The following is a 22,796-nucleotide window of genomic DNA, read 5'->3' as shown; positions in this document are numbered from 1 at the left end:
AGATGAGTCTGTCAGTCCTGGTCCAGGGCCATGACCACAACCGCAATGGAAAATGATCAAGAACAAGGTAATGAAGGTGCGGAGGGCAGAACAGGCCTTGAAGCAGAGGGTGGTGGCAGAGCTGACCTGGGCTCAGATCACGTCTCCCTGGAGGGTGGCTCTCTGGGTCTGCAGGTTGTGGGGAGGGGTGGGGAGGAAGAAGCACATGGGGGTCAGTGACAGTGGTTGGGCAGGGCTGACACCTAGAGCTGTTTCGGTTTTGTACCCATTGCCCATGACCTGTCCTGGCAGGGGAGCGCATGGGAGCTGCTTCGGTTGCCCAGGTGAATGGGCACCTCTTCTGACTCGCACAAGGGCTCCCCAGAGGCTGGTGCTGGCCCTGAGGCTGGGACACAGTGGGTGTGGGGTGCTGGGCATTTGGAGAGAGGTGAGGCAAGCCAGGATGCCAGGGGTGGAAAGCTGACTGGGGCAGCAGAGGAGCCTGTGTGATCCTCAGCCAGAGGCTGCCCTGAATTTTCAACGTCTTTGGAGCCTGTGGGTCCTTGTCTGCTGCTGGCTTCTTGGCCAGCATCTGGACATCCTGCAGTTGGGCTGTGTCTCAGGGTCTGGGAACGTCTCAGGATCTCTCTGGGGGCTTTATCTCAGAGGCCCCTACATCCAGTTGAGACCATAAGACTACTTCTGTACAAGACTGAGACAAAAGTGATTAAGAAAAAAAGTGATGTGTGTTACTTTAAGACCAAAGTTTTATTTCAAAACCCTTCCCCTTGCTTTATTGAGGTATATGAGACAGATAAAATTGTAATATATTTAAAATGTACAACATGGTGATTTGATATACATGTCTATAGTGAAATTTTTACCTACTGAAGTTAATTAACACATCCATCAGCTCACAGTTCCCTTTTTTTCACCTTTTTTTGGTGGGGGGGATTGGGAGAACTTAAGATTTACTTTCTTAATAAATTATAAGTATACCAAATGGTATTGTTAGCTCCAGTTACTATATTATCTATTAGCCCCTCAGACCTTATTTGTCATGTAACTGAAAGTTTGTATATGATATAAACTTTTTTTTTTACCAGCATATTCTTTTTCTTCGGTTGGGGGACTGTGTGGCTTCACCTATGGGATCTTAGTTCCTTGACTAGGGATGGAACCCGTGGCCTCTGCAGTGAAAGCACTGAGTCCTAACCACTGGACCACCAGGGAATTCCCTACCAGCCTATCTGTTTTTCCTCACCACCTTCCACCCTCTGGCAACCATTACTCTAATTTCTGTTCTTTTATTTTTTATTAGTAGGAGGCTAATTACTTTACAATATTGTAGTGGTTTCTGCCATGCATTGACATGAATCAGCCATGGATTTACATGTGTTCCCCATCCCGATCCCCCCTCCCGCCTCCCTCCCCATCCCATCCCTCTGGGTCTTCCCAGTGCACCAGCCCTGAGCACTTGTCTCATGCCTCCAGCCTGGGCTGGTGATCTGTTTCACACTTGATAATATGCATGTTTCAATGCTATTCTCTCAGATCATCCCACCCTCACCTTCTTCCATAGAGTCCAAAAGTCTGTTCTGTACATCTGTGTCTCTTTTTCTGTCTTGCATATAGGGTTATCATTACCATCTTTCTAGATTCCATATATATGCGTTAGTATACTGTATTGGTGTTTATCTTTCTGGCTTACTTCACTCTGTATAATGGGCTCCAGTTTCATCCATCTCATTATTCATGATTATTCATACATATGATTATTCATAATCATAATACATGATGCAAATGTATTCTTTTTAATGGCTGAGTAATATTCCATTGTGTATATGTACCATAGCTTTCTTATCCATTCGTCTGCTGTTGGGCATCTAGGTTGCTTCCATATCCTGGCTACTATAAACAGTGCTGCGATGAACATTGGGGTACACGTGTCTCTTTCAGTTCTGGCTTCCTTGGTGTGTATGCCCAGGAGTGGGATTGCTGGGTCATATGGCAGTTCTATTTCCAGTTTTTTAAGGGATCTCCACACTGTTCTCCATAGTGGCTGTACTAGTCTGCATTCCACCAACAGTGTAAGAGGGTTCCCTTTTCTCCACATCTAATTTCTGTTCTTATGAATTTGTTTTCTTTAAGATTCCATGTGTAAGTGATATCATACAGTACTTGTCTTTGTCAGACTTTTTTCATTTTTCATAACACCCTCAAGGTCTATCTGTGTTGTCTCAAATGGCAGGATTTTGTATTTCTCACAGATTAATACTTTTTCTTTGTACGTAGATACCAAATCCTCTTTATTTCTTAAGTTGACAATGGACACTTAGTTTGTTTCCATGTCTTGTCTATTATGAATAATGCTGCAATGAATATGGGACTCCAGATATCTCTTTGAGATAGTGATTTTATTTCCTTTGGATGTATACTCAGAAGTGAGATTGTTGCATCATATGTAGTTATAATTTTAATATATGAGGACCTCCATCCTATTTTCTGGTCTTCCCTGGTAAAGAATCCACCTGCAGTGTAGGAGACTTGGGTTTGATCCCTGGGTCAGGAAGATCCCCTGGAGAAGGAAAGGGCAACCTAATCCAGAATTCTTGCCTGGGAAACCCCATGGACAGAGGAGATTAGTGGAGTACAGTCCTTGGGGTTGAAAAAGAGTTGGACACAACTTAGTGACTAAACACACACATGTCTTATTTTCCATAGTGGCTGTTCAAATTTACAATCTACCAACAGTGGACAAGGATTCCCTTGCAGGCCAAGGATATTAAGGAACAAGTGGAGGTTTTAACTCTTTCATCCTCTGCCCAGACTCAAAGGACTCTGAGCCCTTAAGAGATGGTGGAATCACCAAATAAAAGGAGCATGGATCCCTGGCTTAATCTATGGGTCACTAGAAATACTCACATGGAAAGGTTGTGATAGTGTGAAATAAACTTGTATCTGGTGAGCTGCTGATTTGGTGAGGGTTTATTTTTCACAGCCTCTATCATGACTCTGAACAATATGCCTTTTAGACCTCAGTGCCCACTAGCCCAATGCATCTCAATATATTTGTGACTGTGGCATAGATCCTGTTTTTGGTATCTCCAATCTGTCATGGAGGGCCTCCCTGATAGCTAAAGAATCCACCTGCAATGCAGGCTCAATTCCTGGGTCGGGAAGATTCAGTGGAGAAGGGATGGACTGCCTACTCCAGTATTCCTGGGTTTCCCTTGTGGCTCAGCTGGTAAAGGATCTGCCTGCAAAGCAGGAGACCTAGGTTTGATCCCTGGGTTTGGAAGATCCCCTGGAGAAGGAAAAGGCTACCCACTTCAGTATTCTGGCCTGGAGAATTCCATGTATTGTATAGTCCATGGGGTCGCAAAGAATCGGACATGACTAAGCGACTTTCACTTTCACTTTCAATCTGTCATGGATTGATTCTTTTGGTCTATACTTTGTCTGACAAAATTCTTGACCTTATACTTGGATGTCATGATGACATCAAATTGCTATAAGTTTCAAAGTACCTACTGTCAATTCCTGCACCTGTCTTATAATGAACATTAGCAGTTTGATGGGCCAGCTGTTAATGTTCATTACATTATTGCTTTAGCTTATTACTCTGTTATTTTTCTCTGTAGCACTTACTGTCCCCTGTAATTATCTTGTTTATTTAGAGGTCTATTTGTTTATGGTTTTCTTTCCACTGGAACTTAAGCTCTATCAGAAAGGGGTCTGGTTTACTTTGCTCTGTTGTCTTCCTACTTCCCAGTCTAGTGCCTGATACATAGTAGGTGCTCAGAAAGTATTGTTGATTTTGAATCACAAGCAATGGTGTTGGTGGGGAGAGGAGACTGTCATGGAAGCTGTCTATGACCTACCTGGTCTGAATTCTAGCCAGTTCACTCACAGCTGCTTGACTCCCTGGTTTTCTGATAGACTCACAAGTATCCCAGATTAGGTCCAGCCTCCTACAGTCCCTCTCTTTAAGTTTTCCCCTTTAGAGATGGGGTCACTATGGACTGTCACTGTTTAGTGATATGTCTGTCTTCCAACCTAGATTATGAGATTCTGAAGGTGTAAGATTTGATCTCAAGTGATGACTGCTATGTCCCCAGAGTCATGCAGCACAGTCTAGGTCCTTGGTCAACATAAGTAGATTTATGGCATCAATGCAAGAATGTGGACAGAGGGGAGGCTGCTGTGGGGAGTCAGTATGCTACCCTGTCTCCCATGGCCCACATCTTGGCGGGGTCCCTAGGTTGGTCTTGAGCTCTGGTTTAAGGGGCTGCCTGAACTACCACTTTCTTTCTCTCAACAACCACCTCATGGTACTGGCTCAGGTTGGCAGCACTCAGAACGCCAGACACTGAGAGGCAGGAGTCTCATTTGGCCCCAGTGGACACTTAGAGCCAAGGTAAGACACACTGTTGTATATTTTTTTGTTGCTTTTTCATGACCTGGAGAGGAAGTTACCGCTTAAGTAAGATTGTTAAGAATACACTCATGGCGAGGAGTATGATGACGCATCCCGAAACAATTGCTGAGACAGCGAAATTGAAGACTTTGTGGGAGGTCTTGACTGCCAAGGTTCGTTCATTCCTACGGTTGTGGCGCCTTGTCTGAGTTTGGGAGGAGAGAGAACAGGAACAGATGGGTTTAAGAGGGTTCATGGAGGGGGCAAAGGTGCTGCAAGGACTCAGGGTGGGGTCTGAGCCAACAGGATGGAGAACATGGATGAAATTGATTCAGGGTGAGGGCCAGGATGGAGAGAGAGGGGAGGGTGAGGCCTGACATGGTGCACATGCCCACCTGGGAAGAATAGTACAAGGCTGCAGTGCCTAAAGGACAGCACAGGAGATAGGCCAAGATCGCCAGCAAGAGGTGGTCACTTGGAGGCTTGTTAGACCTAATTTCAAAAGGCTGGGGAGAAGGAGTGGGTTATGGTTCAGTGTGGCTTCTGGACTCTATGTTTCCCAATACCTCCTACCCTTCACCCTGCTTGGATCCTACAAAATCTTTACTGACACTCTTTAAAAATGTCTCATTGACCCCCACTAGTTGCACCGTACCCCCTTTAACCTTACTGTAATACCTTGATGTCCCCTAGAACTCATTTAGCCCCCACCCCACCCACACACCCTCTAATCCCTCTCTGTTCTCTATAACCCTTTCCCTGCCGCCTACAACCTCCTCATCATCTTCTCTAACTGCCTTGCACACCCCTAGAGCATTCCTCTCTTGGCCCCTTCCACTGTCCCCGCAAAACTGTTCAGTTTATTTTTGAGTCATCTTGTCTGAGTCTGAGAGGAAAGACAGAATGGGTATGATGAGCTTATAAGGGTTATTGAATGGGGGTGAGCCATTGGGAGTGTACAGACCCAGGGTAGGGGCCTGAATCCAAGGAGGAAGGACAAGGAAGGTGGTTCAGGGTCAGAACCAGAGAGAGGGAGGGGAGGGCTCGGATTCGCAAGATGCAGATTCCCACCTGGGAAGAGTAGAACATGGCTACCGTGCATAAGGGACAACACATGAAGCAGCCCATGGATGGCAGCATGATGTCATCCTCGCTGGGTGACGCCTCTGACATAATTTCAAACACCTGGGGAAGGAGTGGGTTATGGCTCAGTATGGCCTCTGGTCTCTCATATTCTCTCTGAACTCCTCCCTTTTTACACCAACACATCTCTCTGTGGCTCCTATAAATTCTTCATTGACCACCCCCTTAGATCTTGCAAATGCTCACTGTCTCCCCCTAACATCTCCCTCTCTCTTTTAATACCTCCCTGACCACTAGACCTGGTAGCAACCTCCCACCACACCCCCATGCCCTAGAATCCCTCTTTGTTCTCTGTAACATTTTCCCCTTCTCCTGTAAACTCCTCTCTGTCTTCTATAATTGCTTGCTGATCTCTATAGCTTGTCTCACTTGACCTCTCCCACTGTCCCCCTAAATTCCCTACTGATTCTGAGGACTCTCGCTTGGCCTCCCTGTACCTCAGCTGACCCACTGTCAAGCTTAGTTTCCATTAACACTCTCATCGTTCTCCAAGCAACCTTCTCTTTGTCCGTATAAACCGCCAACTAAGAAGACCCTCACTCAACACTTTTCATGTGTAAAACCTCCATTGTCCCCCTAAAATCTTTCACCCTATAATACTTTGAATGTCTTTTTAAAAACATTTATTTGCTTGGCTGTGCTGGGTCTTAGTTTTGACACTTCAGATTTTTGGTTGCAGCATGTGGGATCTTGTTCCTTGACCAGGGATTGAACCCAGGCCCACTGCGTTTGGAGCAAGGAGTCTTAGCTGCTGGACCACCAGGGAAGTCTCTATAATACTTCTAATGTCTTTAATAATTTTCTGCTTGTCCCCTTTATAGCTTCCCTGCTGGCTCAGACAGTAAAGAATCTGCCTGCAATGCAGGAGACGTAAGAGATGCAGGTTTGATCCCTGGGTCGGGAAGATCCCCTGGAGAAGAGTATGGCAACCCACTCCAATATTCTTGCCTGGAGAATCCCATAGACAGAGGAACCTGGCAGTCTACAGCCCATGGGATTGCAAAGAGTCGGACATGACTGAGCAACTAACATTTCATTTCATTGTCCCTTTTATAATAATACCACTCATTTTGTCCTTGTGAATCTGCCATGATCCTGTTATGACCCTATTTTTCATCCATAAACTTCTCCCTTCTCCCCCTCACACCATAACTTCTCACTTGGCTCCTCTGTTATTTAACCAACTGTGAACTAAAGTTCCCTCCATTTCCACTTACAGCCTCTTCTCTATCTCTTTATAAAGACTTGCCCTGTCCCCCACTGAAACCTTCTACCTCTGAAACCAACTTGGTGATCCTTTGAACTCCTTTCCCCACCACTAATTACAACCTCCCTGTTTTCCTAAACTTGTGCTCCCTCTAGATACTTCTTTACTTATAAAACTGTCTCTGTCCCCTTATGAAACTTCCTCCCTTTATTCCCCCCACCCTCTCTAACTCTCTTCCTCCCATCTGTCACCCCATAAATTCTCTCCTTGCCCCTTCAAACACCCCATTATAGCAACTGGATCTGGTACTACCAAGGCTACATAGAGCCTTTCCTTCACTATCCAGAGATCACCGTGGAGACCAGGCAGGCCCCGCCTCCTAGTCTCTCTTTCTATTGGCTGATTGGAGGTTGTGTGTGATGACTAGGGTAAGCCAATACTCAGGTGGCTGCTGATTGGTCTGAAGGAGCTCAGCCTCTTCCTACTCTCTCTGGTGACTGATCAATTCTAGGAGTGCCTTGAGGGTCCATCTAGTCAAAGCTATGGTTTTTCCAATAGTTTTGTATGGATGTGAGAGTTGGACTACAAAGAAAGCTGAGCAGTGAAGAATTGATGCTTTTGAACTGTGGTGTTGGAGAAGACTCTTGAGAGTCCCTTGGACAGCAAGGAGATTGAACCAGTCCATCCTAAAGATCAGTCTTGAATATTCATTGGAAGGACTGATGCTGAAGCTGAAACTCCAATACTTTGGCCACCTGATGTGAAGAACTGACTCACTGGAAAAGACCCTGATGCTGGGAAGGATTGAAGGTGGGAGGAGAAGGGGACGACAGAGGATGAAATGGTTGAATGGCATCACCGACTCAATGGGCATGAGTCTGAGTAAACTCCAGGAGTTGGTGATGGACAGGGAGGCCTGGAGTGCTGCAGTCCGTGGGGTCACAAAGAGTCAGACACGAGTGAGTGATTGAACTGATACAAGAAAAGTCTTAATGACCTGGATAACCATGATGGTGTGGTCACTCACCTAGAGCTGGACATCTTGGAGTGTGAAGTCAAGTGGGCCTTAGTAAGCATTACTACAAACAAAGCTAGTGGAGATGACAGGATTCCAGCTGAGTTATTTAAAATCCTGAAAGAGGATGCTGTTAAAGTGCTGCACTCAATATGTCAACAAATTTGGAAAACTCAACCAGTGGACAGGAAAGAGTCAGTTTTCACTCCAGTCCCAAAGAAGGCTAGTGGTAAAGAATGTTCAAACTACTTGTACAACTGTGTTCATTTCACATGCTAGCAAGGTTATGTTCAAAATCCTTCAAACTAGGCTTCAGCAGTATGTGAACTGAGAACCTCCATATGTACAAGCTGGGTTTTGAAAAGACAGAGGAACCAGAGGTCAATTTGCCAACATTTGTTGAATCATGGAGAAAGCAAGGAAGTTCCAGAAAAACATACTTCTGCTTCATTGACTACCTGAAAGCCTTTGACTGTGTGGATCACAACAAACTGGAAAATTCTTAAAGACGTAAGAGTACCAGACCACCTTACCTGTCTTCTGAGAAACCTGTATGCAGGTCAAGAAGCAACATTTAGAACCGGACATGGGAAAACTGGTTCAAAATTGGGAAAGGACTATGTCAAGGCTGTATATTGTCACCCTGCTTATTTAAGTTATATACAGAGTACATCATGAAAAATACTGGGCTGGATGAATCACAAGCTGGAATCAAGACTGCCAGGAGAAATATCAGCAACCTCAGACATGCAGATGATACCACTCTAATGGCAGAAAGTGAAGAGGAACTGAAAAGTGTCTTGATAAGGGTGAAAGAGGAGAGTGAAAAAGCTAGTTTGAAACTCAACATTTGGAAAACTAAGATCATGGCATCTGGTCCCATCACTTCATGGCACAGAGAAGGGGAAAAAATGGAAGCAGTGACAGATTTTATGTTTTTGGGCTCCAAAATCACTGTGGACAGTGACTGCAGCCATGAAATTAAAAGATGCTTGCTCCTTGGAAGGAAAGCTATGACAAACCTAGACAGCGTATTAAAAGGCAGAGACATTACTTTGCTGACAAAGATTTGGATAGTCAAATGTATAATTTTTCCAGGAGTCACGTAAAGAATGTGCGAGTTGGACCACGAAGAAGGCTGAATTCTGAAGAATTGATGCTTTTGAATTATGGTGCTGGGGAAGGCTCTTGAGAGTCCCTTGAACAGCAAGGAGATCAAATCAGTCAATCCTAAAGGAAATCAACCCTGAATATTCATTGGAAGAACTGATGCTGAAACTGAAGCTCCAATACTTTGGCCACCTGATGCAAAGAGCTGACTCATTGGAAAAGACCCTGATGCTGGGAAAGACTGAAGGCAAGAGGAGAAGGGGATGACAGAGGATAAGGTGGTTGGATGGCATCGCTGATTCAATGGACATGAATTTGAGCAAGGTTTGGGAGATAGTGAAGGACAGAGGAGACTGGTGTGCTGCAGTCCATGGGGTCACAGAGGGTCGGATGACTGAGCGACTGAACAACAGCAGCAACATTATATCCCAGTAATTATTTGTCTTGTAACTGGAAGTTCATACCTTTTACCACTTTCATCCAATACCCCCTCCCCCATACCCTTCCTTTGGTCACCACAAATCTGGTTTCCTTTATTTTATTTTTTTTTTATTATGAGCTTGTTTAAAGTATAGTTGACCTATCCCTGGTGCACAATATCATGATTTGATATTTCTATACAGAACAATAAAACCACTGTGATGTCTAGTTATCATCCATCACCATAAAAAATATTACGTTATTACTGACTATATTCCCCATGCTGTACATAAATGTGATTCATTTATTTTTTAGCTAGGACTTTGTACCTCTTAGTTTTCCCTTACCTATTCCACTTATTCCCCCACCCCCTTCTGTATGTATGATTCTTTTTCTGTTTCATTATGATTGTTCATTTGTATCATGTTGGTAGTAAAATTATTACCATAATCAAATTAGTTAACACATCTATCAGCGCACACAGCTACCTCTTGATTGTTTTGGGGGAGTGTTGAATGCTTAAGATTTACTTTCCTAGCATATTTTTAAGTACAAAATGCAGTATTGTTAACCATAGTTACAATGTTATATATTAGACCTTCAGACCAAATTCACCTTATAACTGAAATTTTCTATTTTTTTTTACCAGCTTGTCCCCCACCTTCCAGCCCCTGACAACCTTCATTCTGTTTTCAGTTTCTATGTTTTTTTTTAATATTCTATATATAAGTGATATCATACAGTATTTCTATTTTTCTGATTTGACCTACTTCACTTATAGTAATTCCCTCAAGGTCCATTTGTGTTGTCTTAATTGGCAGAATTTAATATTTCTCAAGGCTTAATAATATTCATTTCTGTACATATAACACATCTTCTTTGTCCATTCATCCATTGTCAGACACTTGAGTTGTTTCCTTATCTTGCCTATTGTGACGAACGCTGCAATGATCAAGGGAAAGCAGATATCTTTTTGAAGCAGTGGTTTTATTTCTTTTGTACATATGCCAAAAAGTGAAATTGCTGCATCATATGCTAGACAATCATAGTTAATATTTAAATTATATTTTTGAGGGTCCTCAATCCTGTGTTCTATAGTGGTTGTCCAAGTTCACATTCCCACCAACAGTGTACAAGTGTTCACTTTCAGGCCAGGGATTTTAAAAAGCCAGTGGAGGACTTCTATGGTGGTCAAATGGTTAAGAATCCACCTGCCAAGATCGGGGACATGGGTTCTATCCCTGGTCCAGGAAGATCCCACAAGCCACAGGGCATCTAAGCCTGTGCGTTACAACTATTGAAGGCTGCATGCCCTAGAGACCCTACTCTGCAACAAGAAAAGCCACTGCAATGAAAAGCCCACGTACCACAAGTAGAGAGAGCCCATGTGCAACAGTGAAGATCCAGCACAGGTGAAAATAAATAAAATTAAGAAGCAAATGTCTTATTGTCTTCTTCTACCTGAGTTCAAAGGACTCTGAGCCCTCTGGAGATGGTGGAATCACCAAGCAGAAGGAGATGGGATTTGTGAACTATATGTGGGTCACTTGAAATGCCCACATTTTGAGGTTGCGATAATGTGAAATAAACTTGTATCTTGTGAGCTATTGATTTGAGGGGGTTTATTTGTTACAGCCTCTAGCATGACTCTAAACAGTATACTTTCTAGACCTTGGTGCCCACTAGCCCAGTGCATCTCAAACTAGTTTAGGTTGTGGCATTGGATCTGTTTTTTACCTCTCCAGTCTGTCACCTATTGATCCTTTTGGGTAATACTTTGTTCAAGAGGACAAAACTCTTTATCTTATACTTGGAGGCCATGACACTGTCAAATTGCTGTAAATTTCAATGCACCTACTGTAAATTTCTGCCTAGCTTGTTGTAATTAACATTAACAGTCAGTGGACCAGTGCTGGCACCGCTCCAGCTTATCACACTGTGTTATTTTTCTCCATAGCATTTACATTCCCTGTAACTATCTTGTTTATTTAAAGCTCTGTCTGTAAGCTCCATCAGAAAGGGGTCTGATTTCTTTTGTTCTTTTGCATTCCTAGTTCCTGTTATCATGCCTGGTAAATAGTAGGTGCTCAGGAAGCATTGTTGAATGATGGCTAAATCACAAGCAATGGTGTTGGTGGAAAAAGGACGAGGCAACCATAACTGTTCTGGAAGCTCTCTACAATCCTACCTGACTTGAATTCTAGCCAGTTCACTCACAGATGCTTGATTCCCTAGTTTCCTGATAGACGACAAGTACCCAGATTAGGTCCAGCCTCCTTTATCCCCTACTAGATTTCTCTGATTACAGATAGGTCTACTGTGGATGGTCAATATCTGGTGATATGTCTTCCCCCCCTGGTTTATAAGTTCTGAGAGGGTGGGGGTTTGATCTGAAGTTGACTGCTGTATCCCCAAAGTCAGGTAGTTCAGTCAAGACCCTTAGCTGACATAAAAGGGTTTGTGGTGTGTGTTTGGGCAGAAGCAGAGACTGCCCTGGGGAAACAGTGTGCTACACTGTCTCCCATGACCCCCACCCCTCAGCAGGGTCCCAGGGTTGGTCTTGAGCTCTGGCCAGAGTTATCACTTCCTTCCTCCGTCAGCCACCCCAAAGTGCTTCAGGTCAAAACACCTGGCACACCAGACATTGGCGCATATGGATACTGAGAGCCTAGGTTAATAATTGTTGTATATTATGGTGGTTTTCTTCGTGAGTTGGAGATTAGGTCACCGTTGAAAAATGGCTGTTATTAATATAATCCAGCTGTTGAGAGCAGCGATGCATGCCATAATAATTCCTGCCAGTGCAAAACTGAAGACTTTGTGGGAGGTCTCGGCTGCCAAGGCTCGTTCATTCCTACGGTTGTGGCGCCTTGTCTGAGTTTGGGAGGAGAGACAGAACAGGCATAGATGGGTTTAAAAGGGTTATTGCGGGGGGTGGGGGTGGGGATGAAGGCGCTGCAAGGACTCAGGGTGGGGTCTGAGCCAACAGGATGGAGAACATGGATGAAATTGATTCAGGGTCAGGGCCAGGAGGGAGAGAGAGGGGAGGGTGAGGACTGACACGATGCACATGCCCACCTGGGAAGAATAGTACAAGGCTGCAGTGCCTAAAGGACAGCACAGGAGATAGGCCAAGATCGCCAGCAAGAGGTGGTCACTGGGGGCCTCGTCAGACACACTTTCAGATTCCTGGGGACAGGGAGTGAGTGATAGCTCAGCATGGCTTCTGGACCCTACCATTCCCTGTAACTTCCTTCCTTGACTGTCTTTGATTCCTATAAAATCTTCACTGACACTCTTTAAAAGTCTCACTGACTCCAACTCACACCATTTTCCTTCAAACCTTATTACCCACTCTAACACATACCTTTACGCCATAACTCCCAGACCCTCTCTTCTCCCCACCCCCATGCCCTATAACCTCTCTCTGTTCTCTGTAACATTTTCTCCATCTGCTACAAGCTCCTCCCTGTCTTCTGTGATTACTTTGCTCCTCTCTACAGCATGTCTCACTTGACCCCTCCCACTGTTCCCCTAAAGTCCCTACTGATTCTGAGGACTCTCACTTGACCTCCCTGTACCTCAGCTGACCCACTGTTACAGTTTGTTTCCATTAACACCCTTATTGTCCCCCAAGCAGCCTTCTCTTTGTCCCTATAAACCACCCTACTATGAAGACCCTCACTCAACACTAACACACTTTTCATGTGTAAAACCTCCATTGTCCCCCTAAAAGCTCTCACCCTATGATACTTCTAATGTCTTTAATAGGTCTCTGCTGGTCCCTTTTATAATAATACCACTCATTTTGACCCTAAGCATCTGTCATGGTCCTGTTATGACCCTTATTGTTCATCTATAAATTCCTCCCTTTCCCCCACCCCCATATCCTCTCACTTGGCTTCTCTAAGATGTTATTTGAGCAAATATAAACTCCAAGTCCTCTCCTTGTCCACTCATAGCCTCTTCTCTGTCCACTTTTAAAGACCTGACCAGTTCCTCTTAACACCTTCTCTCTGCCTCTAAAATGAGCTTGGTGATCTTTTGAATTCCTTCTCCCTCCACTAATTATAACCTTCCAGTTCCCCAAAATCCTTGAATAATTCTCTATACCCTCTCTGCCCTCTAATGAAGCCCTCCTTGCCCCTTCATTCCCCACTCCCTCTAGCTCTCTTTCTCCCTCCTGTCACCCCATAAATTCTCTCCCTGCCCCCCTCACCTCCATTAGGGCATATGGATCTGACACCAATAAGGTAACATAGGGCCTGTCCCTCACTCCAGTCTGCCAGGGATTACCATGGAGACCAGACAGGCCCCACCTCCTATCCTAGAATATTCTATCATTCTACTTCTATGACTGATTGGAGGTTGTGTGTTAGGGTTGAGGAATCCAATTCTCATCTGGCTGAATTCTCATCTGAAGGAGCTCAGGCTCCTCCTAGTCTCTCTGATGAGTGATCAGTCCCAGGAAGGGAGAGACACTGCTTGGTGCAAGAGTGATATGAGCCTAGGAGTCTTAGGTTGCTTCAAACACCTTGAGAGGGATCATGTAGCAGTGGCAGGTGGAGGGTGATCTTTGCACGAATGAACAGCTTTTCACATGCCTATTTGCCACCTGTACATCCCCTTTGATGTAGTGTCAGTTCAGGTCTTTCTCCCATTAAAAAATAGTTGTTTTTTTTTTTTTTTTTTTTAATTACAGTTAGGTTTGAGGGTCATATATATTTTGAATCCAGATATCAAATATGTGATTTGAAAGTATTTTCTTTGGGTCTGTAGCTTAATCTTTTTATTTTCTAACAGTGTCCATTGCAGAGCAAAGTTTTTAATTTTGAGGGAGTCTAAATTACTTTTTTTCTTTTATGGAGGTGTTTTTGGTATCATGTCTAAGAACTCTTTGCTTAACTCAGGAGGATTTTTTCCTATGTTTTCTTCTAAGTGTTAGATTTACAATGTACATTTAGCTCTATGGTCTGTATTGAGTATATCTGTATAAGATATGAGGTTTTCATTGAGATTAATTATATTTTGGTTATAGTGATCCAATTAAACACCATGAATACCCATTTTTTTCATAAATTACTTTTGGATTTCTTTTTAAAATAAATTGACCATATTTATTATGTGCCTCTTTCTGCATTCCTTATTCTGTTGACCTATGTATTTATCTGTTTGCCAATACCACACTGTCTTATTAATGTAGCTTTATAATGATTCTTAAAATTGGGTAACATGAGTTCTATAATTTTATTCTTATTTTTCATAATTGTTTTGAATATACTTGTCTAGATCTACAAATTTTGTTGGTCTTTTAATAGGAATAGTGTTAGAATTTCATATCTACTTGAGAGATGACCCTTTCAACTAACGATTGTGGGAACACTTTTAAGTCTTCTTTTATTTCTTTCATCAGCTGCTGTTTTTTAAATAGACAGTGCATACACATAATCTCTTAGATATACACTCTACTAGTTTTTTTTAACTATTTAAAATGGTATTTTAAAAAGGTATGCATTCTTATTTTTCATTGCTAGCATTTGCTAATATCTTAGATTTTTGCTTGTTGATATTGTGCCCTGTGATCTTCTAAATGCATGTTACCAATTTTAGGAATATATATGTATGTGTGTGTTTTTCCTTCCATTTTTATTGAGATATAATTGACATATAGCACTGCATAGGTTTAAGGTGTACAGCATGATGATAGGACTTACCTATGTCATGAAATGATCACCACAATAAATCTAGTGAACATCCATCATCTCATACAGATACAAAATAACAGAAAAAAATTTTTTTTGCCTTGTGATGATTTACTCTTAGGATTTAGGATTTACTCTTTTAACAATTTATGTATAGAACTTACAGCAGTATTGATTATATTGTCACATTGTACATAATATTCTAGTAGTGATTTGTCTTATAACTGGAAGTTTGTACCTTTTGCCACTTTCATCCAATTCCTCCTCCCCCACTCCCATCCTTTGGTCACCACAAATCTGATCTCTTTTATGAGTTTGTTTGAAGCATAATTGACCTATGCCTGGTGCACAATATAGTGATTTGATACTTCCATACATTACAAAATAATCATCGTGATAAGTCTAGTTTCATCAGTCACCATACAAAGATATTTCATTACTACTTACTATATTCCCCATGATGTACATAAATGTGATTCACTTATTTTTTAACTGGAAGTTTGGATCCCTTAATCTCCCTCATCTGTTCCACTTATCCTCCTTTTGGCAACTATTTGTATCTATGACTCTGTTTCTGTTTTGTTATGATTATTCATTTGTATCATATCTTTAGTGAAATTATTACCACAATCAAATTAATTAACACATCTGCTAGCTCACACAGTTACCTCTTTATTTTTTTGGGTGGGGGTGTTGAGTGCTTAAGACTTATTTTCTTAGCAAGTTTTAAGTTCACAATATAGTATTGTTGATGGTAGTTACAGTGTTATATATTAGACCCTCAAACCTTATTCACCTTGTAACTGAGATTTTCTACTTTTTAAAAAGTTTTTACCAGCTTGTACTTTCCCTCCCACTTTCCAGCCCCTGGCAACCATCATTCTACTTTTAGTTTCTATGGGAATATATTTTAAAAAATTACATATGTAAGTGGTATCATACAGTATTAATCTTTCTCTGTTTGACCTGTTTCATTTATGGCAGTTCCCTCAAGGTCCATCTGTGTTGTCTTAATTGGCAGGATTTCATGTTTCTCACGGCTTAATAATATTCCTTTCTGTACATGTATCACATCTTCTTTATGTGGATGACATTCGTCTTTTATCAGATACTTGAGTTGTTTCCTTATCTTGCCTATTGTCAATAATGCTGCAGTGATCAAGGGCGAACAGATATGTCTTTGAAGCAGTGATTTTCTTTCTTTTGGACATATGCCCAAAAGTGAAATTGTTGCATCACTTGATAGACAATCATAATTAATCTATAAATTATACTTTTGAGGGTCCTCCATTCTTTTTTCCATAGTGGTTGTCCAAGTTTACCTTCCCACCAACAATGTACAAGTGCTCACTTGTAGGCCAGGGATTTTAAAAAATCAAGTTGGGGATCTCACTGTCTACTTCTACCTGAATTCAAAGGACTCGGTCCTCTGGGGATGGTGGAATTACCAAATAGAAGGAGATGTGATCCCTGAATTATTTGTGGGTCACTTGAAATGCCCAAATTTGAGGTTCTGGGAATGTGAAATATACTTCTATTTTGTGAGCTAGTATATTTACTACAGCCACTAGCATGACCTAAAACAATATACTTTCTAGACCTCAGTGCCCGCTAGCCCATTGCATCTCAAACTATTTGTGATTGTAGTATAGGATCTGTTTTTGCTATCTTCTCCAGTCTGTCATGGATTGATCCTTTGGGGCTGTACTTTTTTTTTTTTTTTCAGGTTTAATGGGTTTAATAAGTTTACCCGTACAGTTCCTATTTGCAGCACCCAATATTTCTTTGAAATACCAGACAGAACCGGCAGTGGCCAACAGTCAGATTCTCTGAGCATTCCATGTTGCAGTGGCACTTGTCCAAAATTGGTACCTCCCTATCGTCGAGTGAGCTTTAAATGTACCAGTGAAAAAAGCTTTTCTCCTTCAAGGGGAAGAAAGAAAATCACTCCTCAAAACCCAGCAAATGTGGCTGTGCAGTCTTTCTCCCTGTCCCATCTCTTCAGGCTTGTTTCTCCTTTTTTTTTGCAGTGGAGCAAGAGACCAAAATCTAACTTGAGTTAAAGAAAAAAGACAGTGATGGCTATAAAGAGAGTAACCAAGGAGCAGCAGAGCCTCCTGTCCCTCCCACAGCCAATATATGTGCATCACAGAAAAACAAAAATAATAGATCCATAATATACAGCAGCCAGAATCACAAAAATCCATTCATCCAAGGGTGGTGGGAGGCAGGAAGGGTAAGTGGAAGGGGAAATGGCACAAGGAGAAAGAGTATTCAAATCAGTCCAGGCACGAGGCTGGCAAGGGTTAGAGAAGAGCTGCAGAAAAACCTGAGGTCCTTTCAGACTCACCAGTGTTTAAAGTCCATAGTGGTGTCAGGAAGATTCTGCCTTATGTGCACCAGAGACAAAAGTCTGGATTCCTCAGAGAGAAGGGAATGTGTCTAGGGCCTTTGGCATGGTGGGCCCCGCCTTCCCTGGGAGGGGATGGAGGTGAACCAGGAAAAGAGCTGCCATGGCGTCCGTCCTTCCGATCCCTGCCATCTCCTCCAGATGGCTGGTGATGGGCTCGGGGGCCTGCAGCAGCCTTCAGTTCGGGCAGGAGATGGGTATGGTGAAGAAACTCTGCAGAAGTGGAAATTACTGCAGGTTCACCCATCTTGTGGAAGAGTCTGCTGCTTAAGAAAATTACTAAGGAGAAGAGGTGCAGTTGGAAGGGGTATGCTTTGCCAGGGATCTTTGCTTCATTGGCACTGATAAGGAATAAAGGGAAGAGGACAGAGAAGAGGCAGCCACTGACAATGTTGGAGGACTGCCATGCTGTGAGGAAAGCCAGGGGCAAACCAAATCCAAAGCAAGGCCAATTCCTTTCTGTGTTTGACAACCGCTGGTGCATTTCAATTCCTTTATTGAACCATCCACTGAAGCAGTATAGTGAGTAGAGCTTCCTTGATAGTTCAGTTGGTAAAGAATCTGCAGGAGACCCCGGTTCGATTTCTGGGTCAGGAAGATCTGCTGGAGAAGGGATAGGCTACCCACTCCAGTATTCTTGGGTTTCCCTTGTGGCTCAACTGGTAAAGAATCCTCCTGCAAAGCGGGAGATCTGGGTTCAATCCCTGCATTGGGAAGATCCCCTGGAGAAGGGAAAGGCTACCCACTCCAGTATTCTGGCCTGGAGAATTCCATGGACTGTGAGTAGTGAGTAGAAAAGAGACATATGCAGAAGACTAACCAGACTAATCAGCTGGATGGGAAAGAGACTCACAGACATCCCCTGGAGGAAGAAGAGAGCCTGCAGCGAAAGGCTGAAGAGCATGTCAGCAATTATTTTGCTACACTAGGGAATGTGGGAGGCTTCCTTCCTGATACCTCTGATGCCAGGTCAGCTGTATCATGGCACCAAATTGAGCTTATGACTTTGGTGAGTGCAAAGAGGGAGTGCACCGAGAAAGCTCTGAAAGTTGATCCAGGGAAAATCTCCAGCCATGACCAAATATCCCCATGTAGTGATGGGATCACCAATAATCCGGGCCACTACTGACTGAAGCACAGGAATAAACACTTGATGAAACAAGAGGAGATTGAACCAGGAAACTCCACCATTCCAAGCGCAGCACTGAAAAATTCTCCTAACAACATGTGGTTCACTCTCCTGCTTTCTCTCAGTGCTCTGGGCTCTTCTCTGAGCCAGGACACTGCTTAACCTTTTTGGACACTGCTCCTCTCTCTTTTGTTGAATTTGAGCATCTAGCTTTGAGATGGTATAAATTCCCCAGATGGAGGTTTTGATTCCCCTGGCAGGGTCCCGCAGAAAGGTTTTGACACTGTAAGCCATTTCTTCACTGCCTAAACTATCAACTATACAAAGGAGAGAGAGGTATCCCCAGACCTTTCATCGTGAGGGACACAGCTGCTTTGCCACCGGGGCTCCGGCTCTAGCCGGGCCTCTCGCCCTATGCAGGCCCGCTCAGCTCCTCCCAGCCCAACATGCCAGGCCACCCACTCCTGCCCCAGCGCTCCCGGGCCAAGGCCGCTGCACCCGTACTCTGGCCTATACTTGGTTCAACCAGACAAGACTCTTTATTTTTATTTTTTAATTTTTAATTGAAACAAGACTCTTGATCTTATACTTGGATGCCATGACAATGTCAAATTGCTGTAAGTTTGAACATATGGCTTCCCTGGTGGTTCAGAAAGTAGATAATCTGCCTGCAATGCAGGAGACACTGGTTCAATTCCTGGGTTGGGACGATTCCCTGGAGAAGGGACTGGCAACCCACTCTAGTACTCTTGAGTGGAGAATTCCATGGACAGAGGAGCCTGGTGGGCTACAGTCCATGGGTGTCACAAAGAGTCAGACAGGCCTGAACAACTAACATTTTCACTTTCAACGTACCTACTGGCGATTACTGGTGATGGACAGTGAAGCCTGGCATGCTGCAGTCCATGGGGTCACGAGGAGTCGGACATGACTGAGTGACTGAATTGAACTAAACTGGCAATTTCTGCACCTGTCTGGTGTACTTAACACTAACAGTCGGTGGGCCAGTACTGGCATTGCTTTGGCTTATTACCCTGTGATATTTTCCTCCACAGTATTTACAGTCCCTGTAATTACCTTGTTTATTTAGAGGGCTATTTGTTTATGGTTTTCTTCTCACTAGAGCATAAGCTCCATTAGAAAGAGGTCTGATTTATTTTGCTCTGTTGCTTTCCCGGTTAGTGGCCGAGACATAGTAGGTGCTCATAAAGTATTGTTGAATGATGCCTAAATCACAAACAATGGTGTTGGTGGGGAGAGGAGGCAACCATAGCTGTTATGGAAACTCTCTACATTCCTACCTGGCCTGAATTCTAGTCAGTTCACTCACAGCTGCTTGACTCTCTCGTCTTCTGATAGACCACAAGTACCCCAGATTAGGTGCAGATTAGGTTCAGCCTCCAATACCCACCACTGGATTTCCCCAATTACAGATAGTTCTAATGTGGATGGTCACTATCTGGTGATATGTCTTCCCTCCTTGGTTTATAAGTTCTGAGAGGGTGGGGATTTGATCTGAAGTTGACTGCAGTATTCCCAAAGTCAGGCAGCTCAGTCAAGGCCATTGGTTGACATAAACAGGTTTGTGGCATGTATTTGGGTAGGAGGGGAGGTTGCCTGGAGAAACAGAGCCCTACACTGTCTCCCATGAGCCCCACCCCCTTGGCAGGGTCCCAGGGTTGGTTTGAGCTTGGTCCAACAGGCTGCCTGAGTTACCACTTCCTTCTCCCATCAACCACCTCAAGGTGATTCAAATTAGAACACCTGGCATGCCAGACACTGGCCCAAATGGATACTTAGAGCCTTGATAAGTAATACTGTTGTATATTTTTGTGGTTTTCTTCATGAGCCGGCGATGAGGTTACCGTTTAAAAGTGGCTATTGCAAATATAATCCAGACAACGATAGCAGCGATGCATGCCATAACAATTCCCGCCACTGAATAACTGTAGGCTTTGTGGGAGAACTTGACTGCCAAGGCTCGGTCATTCCTACGGTTGTAGCTCCTTGTCTGAGTTTGATAGGAGAGACAGAACAGGAAGAGATGGGCTTAAAAGGGTTATTGGAGGGGTGAAGGCACTGCAAGGGTGGGGTCTGAACCAACAGGATGGAGAATATGGATGAAATTTATCCAGGGTCAGGGCTTCCCTGGTGGCTCAGATGGTAATGAATCTGCCTGCAATGCAGGAGACCCAGGTTTGATCCCTGGATTAGGAAGATCCCCTGGAGAAGGGAATGGCTACCCACCCCTGTATTCTTGTCTGGAGAATTCCGTGGACAGAGGAGCCCGGTGGGCTACAGACCATGGGGTTGGGAAGCGCTGGACATGACTGAGCAACCAGCACACACACAGGGCCAGGATGGAGAGAGAGGGGAGGGTGAGGACTGACACGATGCACATTCCCACCTTGGAAGAATAGTACAAGGCTGCAGTGCCTAAAGGACAGCACAGGAGATAGGTCACGATCGCCAGCAGGAGGTAGTCCTTGGGGGGCTTCTCAGCCATAATTTCAAATGCCTGGGGAGAGGGAGTGGGTTATAGCTCAGCATGGCTTCTGGACCCTACCATTCCCTGTAACTTCCTTCCTTGATTGTCCTTGATTCCTGTAAAATCTTCACTGACACTCTTTAAAAGACTCACTGACTCCCTCTAACTCACACTGTATTCCCTCCAACCTTACTATCCATTTTAATAAATCCATTTACCCTGTAACTCCCAGACCCTCTCTTCTCCACACCCCCATGCCCTATAACCCCTCTGTTCTCTGTAACATTTTCTCTATCTCCTGTAAGCTACTCCCTGTCTTCTACAACTGCCTTGCTGCTCTCTACAGCATGTCTCACTTGACCCCTTCCACTGTCCCCCTAAAGTCCTTTCTGACTCTGAGGACTCTCACTTGACCTCCTTGTACCTCAACTGACCCACTGTAATACTTTGTTTCCATAAACACCCTCATTGTCCCCCAAGCAACCTTCCCTTTGTCCCTATAAACCAGCCGTCTAAGAAGACCCTCACTCAGCACTAATACATTCACTTTTCATGTGTAAAACCTCCATTGTCCCCTTAAAGACTTTCACCCTATAATACTTTAATGTCTTTAATAGCTCTCTGCTTGTCCCTTTTATAATAATATCACTCTTTTGCCCCTAAGCATCTATCATGGTCCGGTTATGACCCATTATTGTTCACCTGTAAACTCCTCCCCTCATCTATCCCCCACGCCCGTATCCTCTCACTTGGCTCCTTCAAGACCTTCTTTAAGCAACTGTAAACTCGAAGTCTCTTCTTATCCACTCATAGCTTCTTCTCTGTCCCTTATAAAGACCTGCCTTGCGTCCTCCTAACGTCTTCTTTCTACCTCTGAAACCAGCTTTGAACTCCTTCTTCCTCTTAATTACACAACCCCCCTGTTCTGCTAAACTGGTAACTGTCTCTAAATACTTCTCTTCTTAATAAACCCTCTCTGCCCGCTCATGAAACTCTCCTTCCGCCTGATTCTCCCCTATCCCTCCTAACTTTCTTCCTGGCACTTGTCACTCCATAAATTCTCTCCCTACCTCTTCTAATCCCCCCCAACTCCCTCCTTTAGGGCACCTGGATTTGGTACTACCAAGACTACATAGAGCCTCTTTCCCACTCCGCCCTGCCAGGGATTACCATGGAGACCAGACAGGCCCCGCCTCTGTAGTTCCACTTCTATTGGCTGATTGGAGGTTGTGTGTGCTGGGGAACCCAGTACTCAAGTGGCTGCTGATTGGTCTGTAGGGGTTCAGGCTCCTCCTACTCTTTCAGGTGATTGATCAATTCCCGAGGTGCCTTGAGGGCCAAAGCGCCGCTTGAGGGAAGAGTAATGTAAGCCTAGGAGTCTTGGGTTGTTTCAGGTACCTTGAGAGGGGTCATTTAACGATTTGAGTCAGGTTCAGGTTCGGCAGCAGTGGCGGCTGCTGTTTGTGAGAATTAACATCTTTTCATGTGTTTACTTAACACCTATATATCCCCCTTGATGAAGGGTCAGTTCATCTCTTTTGCCCATTTTAAAATAATTGCTTTGTTTTTATTACAGTTAAGTTTGAGGGTCATTTATATATTTTGGATACAAGTCCTTTGTCAGATGTATGATTTGCAAATATTTTCTCTGGTTCTGTAGTTCATCTTTTCATTTTCTGATAGTGTGCACTGCAGATCAAATTTTTTAATTTGGATGGAATCTAAATTATTTTTTTTATGAAGGTGCTTTTGGTATAATGTCTAAGACTCTTG

General features: G+C 43.7%; 1 long non-coding RNA gene and 1 pseudogene across 2 annotated transcripts in view; one reads left to right on the top strand and one right to left on the bottom strand.

Moving 5' to 3' along the window:
• LOC133054242 (uncharacterized) overlaps positions 1 to 22,796 on the top strand; it is a 63,646-nt gene that overhangs the window by 22,165 nt on the left and 18,685 nt on the right. The window lies entirely within an intron of this gene.
• On the bottom strand, positions 17,686 to 18,829 carry LOC133050977 (etoposide-induced protein 2.4 homolog; annotated as a pseudogene).

The sequence above is a fragment of the Dama dama genome, chromosome 4, assembly GCF_033118175.1.
Source record: "Dama dama isolate Ldn47 chromosome 4, ASM3311817v1, whole genome shotgun sequence".
Taxonomy (NCBI): Eukaryota; Metazoa; Chordata; class Mammalia; order Artiodactyla; family Cervidae; genus Dama; species Dama dama.
The sequence above is the reverse complement of the archived record's forward strand: the minus strand, read 5'-3'. Positions and strand labels throughout refer to the sequence as shown.